The sequence below is a fragment of the Syzygium oleosum genome, unplaced genomic scaffold, assembly GCF_021117445.2.
Source record: "Syzygium oleosum isolate NSW1041296 unplaced genomic scaffold, Sole_v2.1 Sole_v2.56, whole genome shotgun sequence".
In the NCBI taxonomy this organism is placed as follows: Eukaryota; Viridiplantae; Streptophyta; class Magnoliopsida; order Myrtales; family Myrtaceae; genus Syzygium; species Syzygium oleosum.
In genome coordinates this window covers 1,040,317-1,056,251 of record NW_026607540.1, presented here as the reverse complement: position 1 = coordinate 1,056,251, position 15,935 = coordinate 1,040,317, and the positions used below count along the sequence as shown (strand labels likewise).

Sequence of the window (15,935 nt, the reverse complement as noted above, 5' to 3'; positions counted from 1 at the left end):
CTCCCCCGTTGAACCCCACGCCGTTGCTGACCTTTCTGCTGACTCCCTCTACTGCTGTCTTCTTCCACCCACTCCCATGATGATCTTCACGTTGCTCCTGTTTTGTTGACTGATGACCCCACGTTTCTGTTCTACTTTGTTTGCTGTTTCTGCTGACTTCTTCACGTGCTGCTGACTGCTGACTTCTGTTTTTGCTTGCTGCCTGCTGACTTCCTCTCTTCCTTCACGCCCGCTGACTCCCTCACGTTGTTTCTGCTCTTGCTGATGACTTCTTGCTGCACCTTCACGTGTTGCTTTGCTGACTGTTGACCCATGCTGCTGCCCATGATGCTTCACGTGGCTGCTGCTTCCTTCTGCTGCCTTCTTCTTCCTTCTCTTCTTTTCTTTGCTGTTTTGTTGCTGCTGCTGCTTGCTTCTTCGGCTTCTGCTTCCTCTGGCTTTTGCTGCTTCCCATTCCAGCCGACCATACCAGCTGCTCGTCAACCACCACAGCCTCGCCTTCCCAGCCGCTGGAGACATGCCGGAGCCGTAGACCGCAGCTGCTGCTCCTCGCGCCAAACACCCCACCGAGACGCTTTCTTCCCCTTTTTCCCTCTCGCCATCACCACCACCCACAATCACCCTCACACCATCACCGACCACCTGAGCTGCCATCCGCTGTCCGCCCTCGCCGTTGCTTCGCCGGAGTAGCCGTTGCCGTGCCAAGGCTCTTGTTTGCTCCCTTGCTAGGTTGTCTTGCTTAGGCTCTCTTGTAAGTGGCTTCCTAACCCTTGACTAGGCTAAGGGGTGACTAATGGACATGTTAGGGATGGTTTAAGGGCTGTGGATAGTTGGTTTAGTGGCTGGTTGTGCTTGGTTTGCTTGGTGGTGCTTGTTGGTTAATTTCCGATAAGGTTGCTGCTGCGTCGCTGGATTTTTCTATTTTTACTGTGACTTGTGTGGGCCGAATTTGAGGAAGTGTTCCTCATGAAAGTTGTTCATAACATCTTGAAGTTTGACATATATTAAATCTGGAATTTTTGGAGATCATTTAGTTCCATTCGTAAGTCCATTTTTGGACCGGATTCAGTCTGCCGGATTTACTGTTCATCCGACCATCTGGTCTCTCCGATTTTCTACAAATTTTTCCAGACCTCTTTTCAACAAACTTCCTTCACAAAAATTGTTAAGAACATTTTTTTCTATGACATATAAAAATTTGAAGGCTTTCCAAAATGATTTGGGTACTGGATGAAATGCATTTTGATGGTCAGGCGGCCTGACCGAACGGGTTGAATTTTGTCTGACTTCAAGTGACAAAAAGAGATATTTACAGTAGGAACTGGGTTTTGAGTTCTTCACGGAAAATGTTTATCAAGATGTTTTATGCGACATATCCAAATTTCAGAATTTTTGGAGTTGATTTACTATTTATTTTAAATGAAATTCGGTGACTATGTTACTGCACAGTTTGGCTCCGATTCTGTGCATACTCGGTTTTTCTCTCTCTCGGGAACTGATCGGTGTTACCATGACATTTTGGTGGATTTAGTTGACATTGGGCTAATTTACAAAGATAAGAATTGGTAATGATTGTTGAGGTGTGTGCATGGTCACGACACGTTCCGTCTAGGCGGGAGTTCTAGACGATGCCCGGCGGGAGTTCGGATGCCGTCTAGGCGGGGGTTCTAGACGTTGCCGATCGCGGTAGAGGCCGGATCGATGCTCCTTTGTGGAATGCCGTCTGGGCGGGGGTTCCGGACGTTGCCGTCGCCGAAGTAGCGGGACGATGCCTGGTTACGCCAGAAGACCGGCGGGAGTTCGGTGGCCCGAGGGGTCGTTAATAATCTGGACTTAATGAGTGCGATTTGCATTGGGGAAATGCTTTGCCTGAGTTAATTGATGAGCACGTCTGGATTATTAACCATGTTATGCTTGATCATGCCATGAATTGCTTTGCGCGTGCTTGATGAGCAATTGGCCATGTTATGGCGATATTCTAACGTGCAGGGCTTGTGTATGTGCCGAGGCGAGGTAAGGGCGCCTGTGATTGTTATGACATGTTGGATGTCGGTATTGCACGTTTAGAATTGTTCAGAGGTACGCTTTGGCCTAAGCGAGGCTTAGGTAGTTGCTTATTGAGAAGTGTTCTCATGGTTGTATAACCAAACCATTTCAGACCCGCGACCGTGATTGATCCGGAGACGCTGCCAGAATACTACGGGGATTGAGGATAGGTCGAGTTAGCTCATCTTTTGAGTGCCCCTTTTTGTAGAGGAGTTAAGCTTACCAACCACCCGATCCTTGTTGTTGTGCGTGGTTCGTAGATAGTGGCCTCGTAGAAGGCTTGCAAATGTATGTGTTGTAATCGATGTTATGTTTATAAAAGTGTCTTGTTGATGTGTATTCTTTGTCTCTCTACTATCCCGTTGTTTATATGTTGTACGGAGAGTTCGAGGTTGCTTCTGCATGCGTTACTCGTTAGTATTTCGATTGGGTCGGCGACAAGTCCTGGGATGTCGCGTACATTACGACCACGAAGGGATGATCGCGCGCTCGTAGGGTTCGGGGCGTGACAGTCTTAATTAGTGAATGATTTCAGATTGTACTCTTTGATTGAACAGCTGTGTGATTGTTGAGGATGGGCACATTATTATGACAGGAAGAAACCGGACTAATGAGGCACAAAATGTATGGTTTATCATTGCTTCTCCACCCCCGTGTATAAATTTGGCCAACAGCACTTTGTTATTGTTCTAAATTGATATCCTTGAATTATCTACTCGTAGTTATTGTTGGTCATTATATATTTCTCCCATTACTATTTCTTTAATAGATGATTAAAGAATTATCAGAACAAATCTGTTAATAAGTGGAATTTTCCATGCATTATTAGGCTGTAAATGGTTTTGTTCCCATTATTCTTTCATAAAATATGATTACGGCTAACACTAGCAATAATCTGGCTTTATTGTGCACAATGTTTTACGTATTTCATTTACCATTGTGCTCTGTCTGGAACCATATTATGTTCTTTATCAGCTTTTGTGAAGTTCCTAACATTGTTTCCTTATACCATATGTTAGCTCAACTTCGGTATACTTATTTGGTATAAAATGAATTGTGAACATTGTATTGCCTTGAAAGATGTAAGAACCTGCTTCTTGGGCACATTTTTTTCGCACAATGGCCACATCTACACAAATAGTTTAAGCCTGGTTTTTGGTAGAGATAATCTCTTATCTAATAGTCTATTCCTAGAACCATTTATAGTTATGTGGTGACAAGACACTACTATAAATGACTTTGCAGACAGTAATAAATAGTTGATGTGAAAAATATTTGGCCCTTTTAGTATCTTGTGGAGCACAATGAAAAAACAAAGGCACCTTGCTATAGGGGTATATAAAAAATAATGTTAGAAAAGGTGGAGGTGGCCAATCCAATAAGAAGCCTCTTTTTCATGTGAGATTATCAGCAACTTCAAGTGAGCAAAACTTGTTGATATCATGTAGTATATGCCTTGATCAATCTTGTATATACTCAATCAGATAACTTGTCGGAGAAAACATTTCTTTTGAAATGCAATTCCTAAATATTTTTATGAAACTACACACTAAGAGCAACTTTCTCTCTGGCAAAGCTCCTAAGTTTGATATGCTTTCTTTATTTTTCACCTTGCACTTTCATAGGCAACAAGACATGCAGAGATGGACGTTCTTGATGTTCTTCTTGAACAGTGGCAGAGGACAGGATTTTCGGCTGCAGAAGTTGTAGAAAAGTTTTCAGCATGCTCCCTTTATGTGACATGTGAACCATGCATAATGTATGCAGCGGCATTATCGATCACTGGTACATCTGTTGATTATACTGGAATAAAACTAAACTTTCCTAAGATTTATTTGTTCATAAATGATTAGATGACTCTTAGCCACTTTTAGGTATAAAGGAAGTATAATCTGACTGTGCAAATGATAAATTTGGAGGCTGTGGATCAGTACTGTCATTGCATTCAAGTACCTCCGCCCCATGCATTAGGTCAGTTTCTGAACTTGCTTTTGTTACTGATTTTGTATCTACTTAGCTCCACTTTGAAATTGTGACCCATGACAATTGACAACTCAAGCTTACTGGAGGTTTATGATTCCTTATGTTGATTATTGATCGATGCAGTTTTGTATTGATTCTGTTTTCTGTAGCAACTTGAATATTGCAACACATAACCATGAAAATAGAAAAAGGTTTGTGGAACTAATTATTCATCTTTTCTGTCCTTTTCCTAGTCTAAATGGAAGAAAGTGGAGTTTCCTCAAGCGTCAAAAAGTCGAGTTTATATTAATTCTTTCTATCCTCGCTTGATTTCCTTTTTCTTAAATTCTTTGTGACTGGTTGAACATTTTTCTTTTTTTTTAATTTCCCCCGAAAAAATCTACAGTTCTGGGAAGTGCTACAAGTTAAGCTAACATTAGTTTGTTCTTTCCTTTTCCCTTTGCCCTTTTTTTCTTCATCTCTTCTTCCTCACTTGTTTTCACTGTAATTAGATTCTTTGCTGTCTTAATGTTATTAAGTTTAAATTGGGAAATATAGTATCTTCTGAGAAATATGATTTTTTAACTATGAGCAAATTATGCTTTCTGAGATGCCGTGGGCAATGTGCTTGATCTTCCTGCATACATGAGGGCAAGTGCTTGCTAAATTGTGGTGGATGGCCTGTGTTTCCAGTATGATTTTTCATCTGTCTGACGCTGGCATGATCTAACATTTCATGTTTGCTAAGCTTGTTCAGAACTCATCATTTTTTTCTTCAGACTTTGTAGACATAAAACTTAAAACATAGTGAAATGGGATCTGTTTCAATGTGATCTGAACAGTACATGAAGTAGCTAATCTAGATTACGACATTGTCTTTCTGTTGAAGTAGTAGTTCTGAAAGAAAAAGCTCAAGTACGGGGGTGAGAAGCATGAGATGTACTAAGGATGCATCTCAACAAAAAGTTTAGCGGAAAAAAATAAACCATGAAAACTCTGACTTTTGGAGCTTGAAATACATAGTTATGCTGCTCTTAATAATCTGATTATGAGTCAAAAGTATTGTGGGAAACATGACCTAGCTCATTACCTTTCTGAATAAAACATCAAGCGAGGGGACTCATCTCGTAGATAAAGGACCACCTTGCTCAATTTCCTCTCTCTGGAGCTAAAACTAGCCCATTACTGCATAGTTTCATGATAGAGAGAACGAGACTGTTATAACAATGAACACAGTTCCTATGCGATGTTTGGAAGATGTAGCTGATGGAAACCCATCCTAGCCGGTACTAGTACACAAGTCATCCACAAATCTTCTCTCAATCAGATCACTGTTGCAAGATCTCTCTGAAGAGAAGTTGCCCATCAAAATTAAAAGCCTCTAAGTATCACCCTACTTACAGCATATTGTTTGTCCTCCAAGGACATTAGGTTTCATGTCGAAGAGAGAATATAGAATGACCCAAAGGCATCGTGAAAGTAAAAAAAATTTAAGCCATAGTTACCCCAAACACACACTCTTTTATATTTGATGCAAGAATTTTGCCAAGGTCAATGCCTAGTTACTGTCAATTGAATCAAATGGTACAGTTCATAGATAATTTGCTTGCATGATTTTCCTGGGGTACAAACATTTCTTAGAATTGATATTCTTAAGAACAAGATATAAACTTCTTAAACTAAACATATTCTCCCACTGGCGAACTTGTTTTTGCTTAAATGATACCTTCTTATGCAAATTACTTTGTCAATTAGTCTGCTAAATTATCTCTAGCATGATATTTGGACATGTCTTGCAAATGGATCTGTCTCGGGTTTCAAGCTGACGACCGAGGTAAAAATGCAGAATCATTGGAAATATTGACTAGTTTCTACTGAAATTTCATCTATGTTCCCCCTTTCAAGTGTCTGCTCGATTTATGAATGTTTCCAACTTTTTTCTTGTTTCTCTTGCCGTAATGGTAATTCTGGATCAATGGGTTTTAATTGTTGGAGGTATAATGGCGTTAGAAGCAATATCTCTTCTGCGAGATTTTCTTGAATGAGGAAACCCTAATGGTATGAACAACGATTAACCACCAATTGAGCCATCTGTTCGAAAGAGTTTTATAATACTGTCATCAGCACCTATTTACTTTAGATACCTAAGGAAAATGATAGTTCTTTTTTAGTGAACCAATAGTTACTGCACATTTTAAGAGGCTTTTACTAGCTTAATAGAGCAATTCTACATTTTGAACCAAAGTTTACTTTATCAATTGATGAAGTAGAGCATTGTGCCTGCTAGCTACATCTCCCTGAAAGACCGTTCCAGAAAAAGTTCTCTTCTCAAATCTAATACAATGATTTTCCTATCACTCATCCATTTCCATATTGCTTAAGAAGAATTCAGGAAGCCTCTTTCTATTTCCACCTTTCAATCAATTCTTCCAACCAGCTAGAGAAAGAATTGTAGCTGGGGCTTTCGGTGATTGCAGTTCTTGCTGAACAACTCTCTCTCTCCTTATCTCTCTCTCTCTCTCTCTCTCTCTCTCTCTCTCTCTCTCTCTCTCTCTCTCTCTCGTCCAAATGTAAATCGTTTGCTGCAGTAAAGATATGTTGTTGTAGCCTTGCTCTGGAAAATTACCTGCACATCCCAGGTAAATAAAGCTGGCCCAGTGGAATGTTTTGTAATAACAAAGGGTTAATGAAATTGCAAGCATAGAACTAGCCGGCCATTGGTTGGATTAGAACCCATTTAGAAGTTTTCTCCATCAAGGATTTCATACATGAAATAATAAAGGAAATAGACTAATATGGCCCCCATCGACCAAATACTTTCAACAGTTATTTACAATGGTTAGCATTCTAATATATGGTCAGAGGATATAGTTAAACATCCAGCATTTCATAAAGTGTCTTCAAATGATTCAGTGCACTCTGACAATGCATGTGCCGTTTACTGCTTTCCCAATTTGCAGAATTTCATCAAGGGACCCGAGAAAGGAAGCATAGTGCATGTACAGATCAGTTTTTCTCCAATGTTCATGTGTTTTACTAAAGGCTGCAGCTGTGATCAAAGTCCATTTCATGCTTGAACTTGTTTGTCAGATGTTTAAGATAATTTACGGCATAACCTTGTGTAGGCATCACTTTTCTGATGCTAAGTTTTTTGTCATCACACATAATCTGTAATCTAGCTTGATTTTTTGAGTTTATCAAACTTTGAGGTAATTCCAGGCATGCTATTGATGTGTCTGAGCTTCATAGTTCTGGACTATATTATGTGCTATCCCTTATAATGATAAAAGAGGTAAATGATTTACATGTGATTCGCATGGAGTTTTGGGCAAAAAATTGCGTTGACTGGATTTAAGCTTCATGGTAAGTACTTCGCGGTTATACTAATTATGATCTACGTACTTGAATTTATAATATTGTAGAGTAAAGTCATGAATATTGTTGACTTTGCCTAGCATATTATTGTGAGAAAATCTCAGTGATTTGATCAGTGTTTTGGCCGGTCGAGAGGGAATTGGCGATTGCTTCTTCCCTAAGTGTGCTTTCATTATTGTTCAATCATGAACGAGTGACCTCTTTTCTTTCGATAATAAAGTGTGGAAATTTGTGTTTTTTTTAAGCTAGTAATAATTATATTAGAACCAAATCTGGTAAAACATTAGAAAGTGCCGAAACATTTGCTTGAAAGACCCCCATTCTAAAACGAACAGGAAGATGGTAATTTTGGACCGCAATCCGTTAGAAATTTGTAAAAAATGGGGGCTAGCGTTAATCGTATAATATTTTAGTTGGGGAAAAATAGGCTGTTATAAGTTTATAAAGTATATGAGAATGCTATATCACCCAAATATGGCTGGGATTACATTATTGGGTTTAGCACATCTCGGTTACAGTAATAATATGATTCATCGGTCGGTGTAGGTCGATATTTTAACATTGACCTGTTATAGATGAGTCAATTAGAATATGCTACATACATAGACTATGGTCTCCTTTCCCCTCCTAATTTCATATGCTTATGGTTTATCTGTTCGAGGCCTTCTAGGGGAGGAGAAGGAGAGGAAGACAGTCCTGGAATCGTATGGTTTTATTTGTATTAATCAGTTCAAAGATGATGAGTGGCTAAATTAGGTATGTGGTTTAAGGTTAGGTATTCTAAGTACTATGTACGAGTTTTAGATCGTTTAATTTCTTCAATGTGGTATCAGGGCGAATGCATATAGGTTTAGAATCTAATCAGTGCATAATCTTGATGCAATTACATGTATATGTTCGGGGAATTGATTCTTTTGGTTTATGGGATCTTAGTTACCCATTATGTGGCAAATCTTCTTTGCAAATTTCGCGCTATAACTCAGTCTTTGCTGTGAGAATTTCAAAATTTGATGAGCATGTGTACCGTAAATGATATTCTGTAAATGATATTCTGCAATTTGAGCCGTTTGCTTGTTCCATTCATTTTCTCTAACCATGCCATTAATACAGGCAGCATACGATCTTTCAGGTAATGACCAGTAGGTTTTCGAGCTGAAGTACAAGCTTTTTCCTCGCAGCCTTGACTAGCTGGTCAAAACCTCACTTTGGGTCCATAGAAGAAGCCACCTCATGTTTGCATACATCAAGAAATGAATCCCCAACACATATTGTCACTTTTCTTCACAGAACCACCAAAGCAATAACTACATTTACAGAAAAGCTCTCTGCAGAAGCAAAACAGAGTTTGTCGTTGCTCGCAAGACCAACCCGTGGTGGTAGTGTGACATTCCGAAATTTCCACCAATTGGAATTTATTGAATAATTGAGTTTTATGAGATGTGCTCGCGGTAAATTCTCGCCCGGAACTGATCATTCCTGGGAATGCTAACCATTAGGGAAAGGCTATTAGGGGGAATTACATTCATGCGGCTAAAGGAAATTCGATCGTGAATGGATTTCGACCATTAAATCGCGTAAGTGATATTTTGAGCCACTGTTGGCCGATCCAAGGATAGTTAGGGGTCAGTTCGCCACTGTCGTAGTAGTGGATCGCGGGTGATTCCATAGGACCACGAAACGACGTGACGAATGATTCCGAAATTATACCGAACGATCGTACCCCTCGGATCAAGTGATTGATCTTCGCGATTTTAATGACAACTGAGGTCGTCACGCACCGAACGGACTTGCACGTGACTCGATTTAGTATCAGTCATGAGTCGATTCTGCGAGTTTCCCCAGCAAGCCGCCCGTTAGCTTGAGAAACGCTCGAGTTGCGTTTAATAGAATTTAATTATGGAATTTTTGTCCAAATTGGACACTGAAAAATTAGGAAGTCACGCCGGAACGTTAAGACGACGTTGCACGTGACACGTGTCAATTTTTGGTGCGCTATTTACCTTCGGAAAAACTCGATTTGGACAAGAAACAGAGAAAGTGACCAAAATACCCTTAGGATTTATTAAAGGGTATGTTTTAGGGGTAAAGGACAATTTGGTCATTTCCGCCTTTGGTCAAACTTTCGCTATTTAAGTCTAGAACTTTTTCTCTCTCCCCACTTTCTTCTTCTTTTCCTCTTCATTGCCGTGAACCCCTCCCCTCTTTCTTTCACTCTCCCGATCTCTCCCTCTCTCTTTTCTCTCCACCGTGAAGGCTCCGGAAGCCCACCGCCGACACTGCCGCTCGCCACCACCACCCGGACCGCCCTCAAGCCGCCGTACCACACCACCACCAGCCCTTGAAGCCACCGTCTCTCACCCTCTCTCTCTTTTTCTCTCTCCACCGTGAGCTGAGACCCACGGCCGAGCAAGCCCCAGGCCGCCGCCGGACCGCCGCCGCCCAAGCCGGAGGCCGCCGTGAGTCGTACGCCGTCGCCGTAGAGGGCCGCCGCTCTCCGTTCTAGCCGTTTTAGCCTAGAACGCGGTAAGTCATACTCTAATCCCGATTTAGGATTTTGGGTATCGCCGAACAATTTGATTTTGGGTGAAATTGGACTTGTGCGGGTGTGAAATGTTGGGGCTTTAGACCGGGAATGTATGGCGGGCCTTAAGGAATTAATTTGGAATTTTTGGAGGACGATTTGAGGGAATTTTAAGCTAAGAATCACTGTTCACGAGCTGTGATTCACTGTTCACGAGGATGTGATGCTCGGTTCGGGACGCAAGTTGGATTTTTAGAACCGGTATTTAATGGCGAGAAAGTCCTGTGAAGGACCGGAATCAATTTGGCGTCGTTTGGTGGGAGAAAAATAGAAATTTATGTGTTTTACGTGTGTTTTAATTATAATTGAGTTGTGGTGGTAGAATTGTGTGCGCATATGTGCAATGGGCTGGTGTAAATATGTTTGAGTCGTGCACGTTTGGGTTCAATTGAAATGATTGTTCAATTGACCATCTGATATGCTGAGTTAGCCAACGCGGGTAAGTCGCGCCTAAACTTAATTTAGGACTTCGGGTATCGACGGATAAATTCGAACAAAATCAGTATGGAATTAGGTGCGGAATCACATGGATAGGGGGTGAAAATTTTATGGCGGGCCTTAGGAATTAATTCGGGTAATATTTATTAGAAATTCAGAAAATTAGGGGCTGCAAAATACTGTTCATATGCCTCGAATCACTGTTCACTGTCTGTGGATTACTGTTCACCGAGCTGTGATGGTCCGATTGGGACGCAAGTTGAATTTTTGGAACCTAGATATTATGGCGAGAAAGTCCCGTGAAGGATCGGAATTAATCCGACGCCGTTTGGTCGGAGAAAAAAAATTATCGTATTGGATGCATATTTAAATTGTGGTAATTAAGTTGAGTACGCTGTGGCGTGCTGTTGGGTATGAGAATGATACCGTTGAGTCCGGCTCGGAGTTTTATGTAAGTGTCGGGAAGAGTCGGTGGTGTGATTTTGTGGTTTGAGTGCAGAAATTACTGTTCACGAGCTGTGGGAGTACTGTGCACTGTGCTGTGGTGAGTCGTTTGATGCGTGTTCGGTACCGTTAGGTCTGTCTTGGAATTTTATGAAAATCCCGTGAAGGGCTGAAAATGATTTGAAAACATTTTAACAAAGAAAAATGTTGTTTTATGCGAAAATGTGCTTTTGTGTGAAAATGGTGATGTGGTGAAGTTTGGGGTGCAAGTGTGCACGGAATTTGAGCCAATGGCATGAGAAAGTGAATTCGGGATCGGACCGAGGCGTGTGATGCTCGGGGCGCGATCGAGGGGCCTGAGGCGTGAACGAGTATGCGGGCCGGATGTGGTGAGTGGTCGCAGTGTACTTGAGGCGTGTACGTTTATGCGGGTCACTGGCGAAGAATGAGAAAGAGGAAATGAGAATGGACGGAATAATGGGATAAGAGTGGTATATGCGCGTGTTTACATCCGGACAGATTGAGTTTGAATGATGTTGTGCGCATGTTTGAGCCTGGCAATATTATTTGTTGTGCCCGCAATGTGATGTTTCAGCGTGTGGTGATATTGAGTGTTTGAATTTAATTGGCGCTCATGGTGCATTGCATTGCATAACATGGACACGCATTGTGTATGCCGAGAGTGAGGTATGTGATGAAATTGTGTGAGAATGCGTGTCTGCCATGAGCATGTGATCACCTAAAATGCCCTGAAGCGTTATACGCTGGGTTCAGATAATAATAAGTTGTGTGATCACCGAAGGACCTTCGGGTCGTGACCTTCGGGTCGATACCGTCCTCATGCACTTTGAAGCAGGACGATGCCCGGTACGTCCGGAAGGCGACCATCCTCATGCACTTTGAAGCAGTGCTCGTTCGCAAGGAGAATGTGTTGCGCCTCATGCACTTTGAAGCAAAGCTAGTAGACACCGGGCCGATCGCTGTCGCGCCTCGTGCACTTTGAAGCAGCTAGACGCACCGGGCCGTGAAAAATTGATGACTCGAGTCGTAATAATAAGTAATTGGGCAAGTGTGCCAGTGTGGGCCAAGGCCAAAGAAATGTGCATGCCATGTCAATGACATTTGCATGCATAAACATGCATTGAATAGCATGTGAGTGTGTGAGACTCGGTGTATGAGCATGTAATTGGCGTACGTGTGATAATGTGTGCCACGTATGTCCCGTGATTATTACATATTGAACTGTCTAACCTGTAGGGTCAGAGAATTGTGTGATTATGGTTGTGTTATGATTTATAATGTTTGTTTCCGGTCAGGAGATTGCATGCTAGCCTAGCCTAGGTTGGGTTTAGGGGTGAACTTACTGAGAAGTGTTCTCACGGTTGTTTCAACCAACAATTTCAGAACCCCGACATGACCCATGAATCTTCCGCCACCGCCACCAGAACGTTTTGGAGTCCTCAGTGGATGGGACGGTATAAAGGGACTCAGACTCAGAGGATAAGGAATCAAACTCAGAATGGGTTTTTGGCGAGCACCATTTTTGGAGTAGTAGTAAACCCAAGTCTTCATCCTTGGAGTATTGGTTTTTGAGAAAGGCGATGTGCATGTACATGTATGGGACAGTTTATAAATGTAAATATTATGGTATAAGAAGGAAATGAAAAAAGATAGGTATATTCTCCCTGATTTTTCTCCCCAGTTTTAATTGTCCGGGTTTAATTGTTGATATCCGCTGTGGCAGTAAATCTCTGATGGTAAATTTGAGGTCAGCGATATTCCTGGGACGTCGCTTGAATTGACCAGAGGCGGTGTCGCGTGCCATAGGGGTTCGGGGCGTGACAGGTAGCCTGTGTGTATCCGAGGTGACAATGTCGCCAATAATGTTCACTTTCTCACTCCTCATTTTAAGGTTTGTTATTTATTTTTATTCATTTGGCCGGGGGTGTTTCAAATGTTTGAGATTTTAGATGTTGGGTCAATTCCATTCAACAATCTGGACACTACAAAAGATTTTTGCGCTCATGACTCATCAAAAAATAACAAATTCAACGTCGAAAGTTGACCTTTACTAATATAGACAAGTATATAAGGGTAAGATGAAATCTTACATCCAGTTACTTCCTTTTTCAAAGCCACATAAGTTGCTAATTTAACCTTTACTAATAAAGATAACTCTAAAAGGGTAAGGTGAAATCTTACATCCATTTACTTCCCTCTTCAAAGCCACACAAGTTGCTGATTAAATAGTTCGGTTAACAAGGCATTTTCCATTTACATGGAACTGCCGTCCTATTTCTCATGAATAAATGCAATATAAACAACACGTGGGCAGTGAGAAACTAAAAGATAGTCTTCTGTTGGTGGGTCTACAAAGCACCGACTCATACAACCATCTTTTATTAGCATTGCTTTACTGAATGAAGTTAATGATAATTAACTATATCCAGATCTAGAAAGCCAATGATGTCTACAACGTCTTCAACAAAAAGCACTTAAAAAAACACAGGTAAAAGTACAATTTATGTGTTTCAGTCTAGCAATTTCATACATTGTATGAAAGAGAGGCCGGCACGTTTGATAAACAGAAATTAAAGAGCTTAAATTAATTCATGTCTTTATATATCTCATCCTTTGAGACAAGGCCACATCCATGACCCGCTCACCGATTTATATAAAGTTCACTTCGTTAAATCGAGAAGACAAATCATGAGTAACATAACTTTCTAGCCAACAGAGTTATATACACAAGAGAGAATATGATGAAAGATTTGATGGGGACGTGTAATCATCAAACTTCCCTCTCGGTCTCTGCCTAGTAGTTGTGATAAGATGAATTATTGTCGTGCAATTTTACTGGAATCCTTTAAGCGTTTCCTTGTCGAGTAACGGACCACACACAGCCCACACGGGGCCACATAGGCCGTGGGTCGCTAGGCTCCGTGGGTCGCAGCCCGACTGAGCCACATTGGCGACATACGGACGGCATTTTTGGGTGGGCTTGGTTTGAGATTTTGGGGCTTGTTTTTCTATAGGAAGAGGAAAGGTTATTTATATTTGTGGTGCTTGTTATTTATACATGAGAACCACAGCAGTCTTTAAGAAAATATTACTCATTTGCCCTGTATATGTAATTTTGCTATCAATTTTCACAAAAGTGTATTACAAGCTTTAAAAGGGATGATCAAATGAGAAGATATGTAACAAGCTTTAAAGAGGCTTATATGATAGAATTGAGAGTATATTCATTAAATGAAAGTTGGGTAGGTAAGTGTATAAATGAGTAGCTGGTATTTCTTGTAAATGGTCATTCAAAGCATTTGTTACCAAAATAGTCCCATAATATTATCTTTTTCTTATGAACAGCATTTCTTTTTGTTAGCATAGATGGACGTGACCTCTCTCAGACAATAATTTTGGACGGTTAGTAGTCACATATACAAACTACATAGACCGTAAAATAGAGTGAAAGTTAGAAAAAGAGCTGTGCAAGAGGGGCAACCTTTGGCTAGAATTGGCAAAATTTTTAGCTGATTTAGGCGTGGCCTCTATGGTCTATGCAGAGAGAGAGAGAGGTCATGTGATTCTCATGTGTACATCCGTCGCAATTTCTACATTTGAAATTAAAAAGATATAATTAATAAAATGATAGGCCATGCTTCTCGACGACCTTTTTGTCCCTTGTGCAGCTTTTTTTTTTTCATTTTTGCATGCAACAAATCGGATGTACGGTGACGATTTTTCTCATTCATTTTGTTTTTTAAGAGTTTTTCGTGGGAAGTTGGAGAGATGTGCCAATTCAATGCAGCATAGCCTAGTCTCGTATTTTGTTCATGCGGAGTAAATAAAAAGCACACAACGTATATGAACTTTTCTATTTATATTTAAATGTATTTCATCTTCTTCTTCTTTTATGGATGTTTGTTTTTGTTAAATATGTCTTGAATTTTATGTATTCAGTCCGGTTGATGACCCGACCCGCTATATTTTTTGTGCGATCCGAAAGTGGAGAGAAAATTGAGATTTGGTTCGTGATGGGGAGGGTTGGGCCGATAGGCCCAACTTGGAGCAAGCGAACAAATCTCCATGGCGGACCGCCCAAGCTAGAGCAACCGAACCAATGTTTCGAGGGGTTCGGGGGCTATGCCCCCGAGGAAATTTTTTGGGAACACTATTTATACTGCGGCTAGGTTTTCTTATTGATGTACAGAGAGTTTTGTTTTCGGATAGTTTTGTGAACCATGAGGTTTTGTCGTTGTTTCGACTTCTGAAAACTATACTCTCTTTGATTATAGTGGAATCTTGTCTTGCCTCGCCCGTGGACGTAGATCACCTTGGTGATCGAACCACGTAAATCCTTGCATTCTGTATTTGTTTTTCCGCATCAGTTTCCAACAGTTTTAAAAGAGTTTGAAATTTCATATTGCTGAATTTTCTAAATTGAGGTGTTTGTACTATGATTTTCTAACATAATGATGAGGTCATCGATACCTTCCCACTAAATGCACGAATAATGCATAATAATAATTGGGAAAAATTAAGAATGGTGAAAGTTGTATTGCTTGAATGACAGAAAAAAAAAAAGAAACGTTACAGGTGAAATGAGAGAATTAATGAATCTCCCTCTCGTCGACGTCAACAGTTGTCTATCTCTCTCTCTCAAGCCATGACTATCCGTGACAATGTCTATGCAAACCCCTTTGGCCATGACAGCTAGCTGTGACGATGACGATGATGGCAATGTATAGAGGCTGGTGCTTCGGCAGCTTAAAAATCATCCCTATCTCTCTCGTCCAATTTAGTGAAGATCTTTAACGTACTCTCGCGAGCAAAGCCTGCAAGCAGGACAATGTGTATAGTCGAAAACCAAACAAAAGACAGTGTGCTGAATGAGGACAAAATCATAAAAATTCTTTCCATTTTCTTTTCCCGGTGCATTTATGATTCTTCATTGATCAGCACAGTTAAGCCTGTGTCCATGTTTTGAAATATGCATTGATATTCGGTGGTGACTCAATGATCTTTTTCTCTGTTTCTTTTGCATTAAGCAAAAAGGCACACTTAATCACCCCAAAAAAGAAAAAAAAAA

The 15,935-nt window shown here is 40.8% G+C and overlaps 1 protein-coding gene across 8 annotated transcripts in view; it reads left to right on the top strand.

Annotated features, from left to right (window-relative positions):
* The window catches only part of LOC115694640 (tRNA-specific adenosine deaminase TAD2-like), a 266,483-nt gene that overhangs the window by 15,905 nt on the left and 234,643 nt on the right, over positions 1-15,935 (top strand). The window contains exons 8-10 of one of the 8 annotated variants that reach the window (XM_056307628.1): positions 2,604-2,670; positions 3,672-3,831; positions 3,921-4,200. The exons of 5 other annotated variants lie outside the window; for them this stretch is intronic. The gene's annotated coding sequence lies outside the window, so the exon portion shown is untranslated. Of the gene's footprint in view, positions 1-2,603; positions 2,676-3,671; positions 3,832-3,920; positions 4,201-15,935 lie in introns of those variants that run through there. 2 more of the 8 variants (XM_056307630.1, XM_056307629.1) reach the window with 2 other exon arrangements.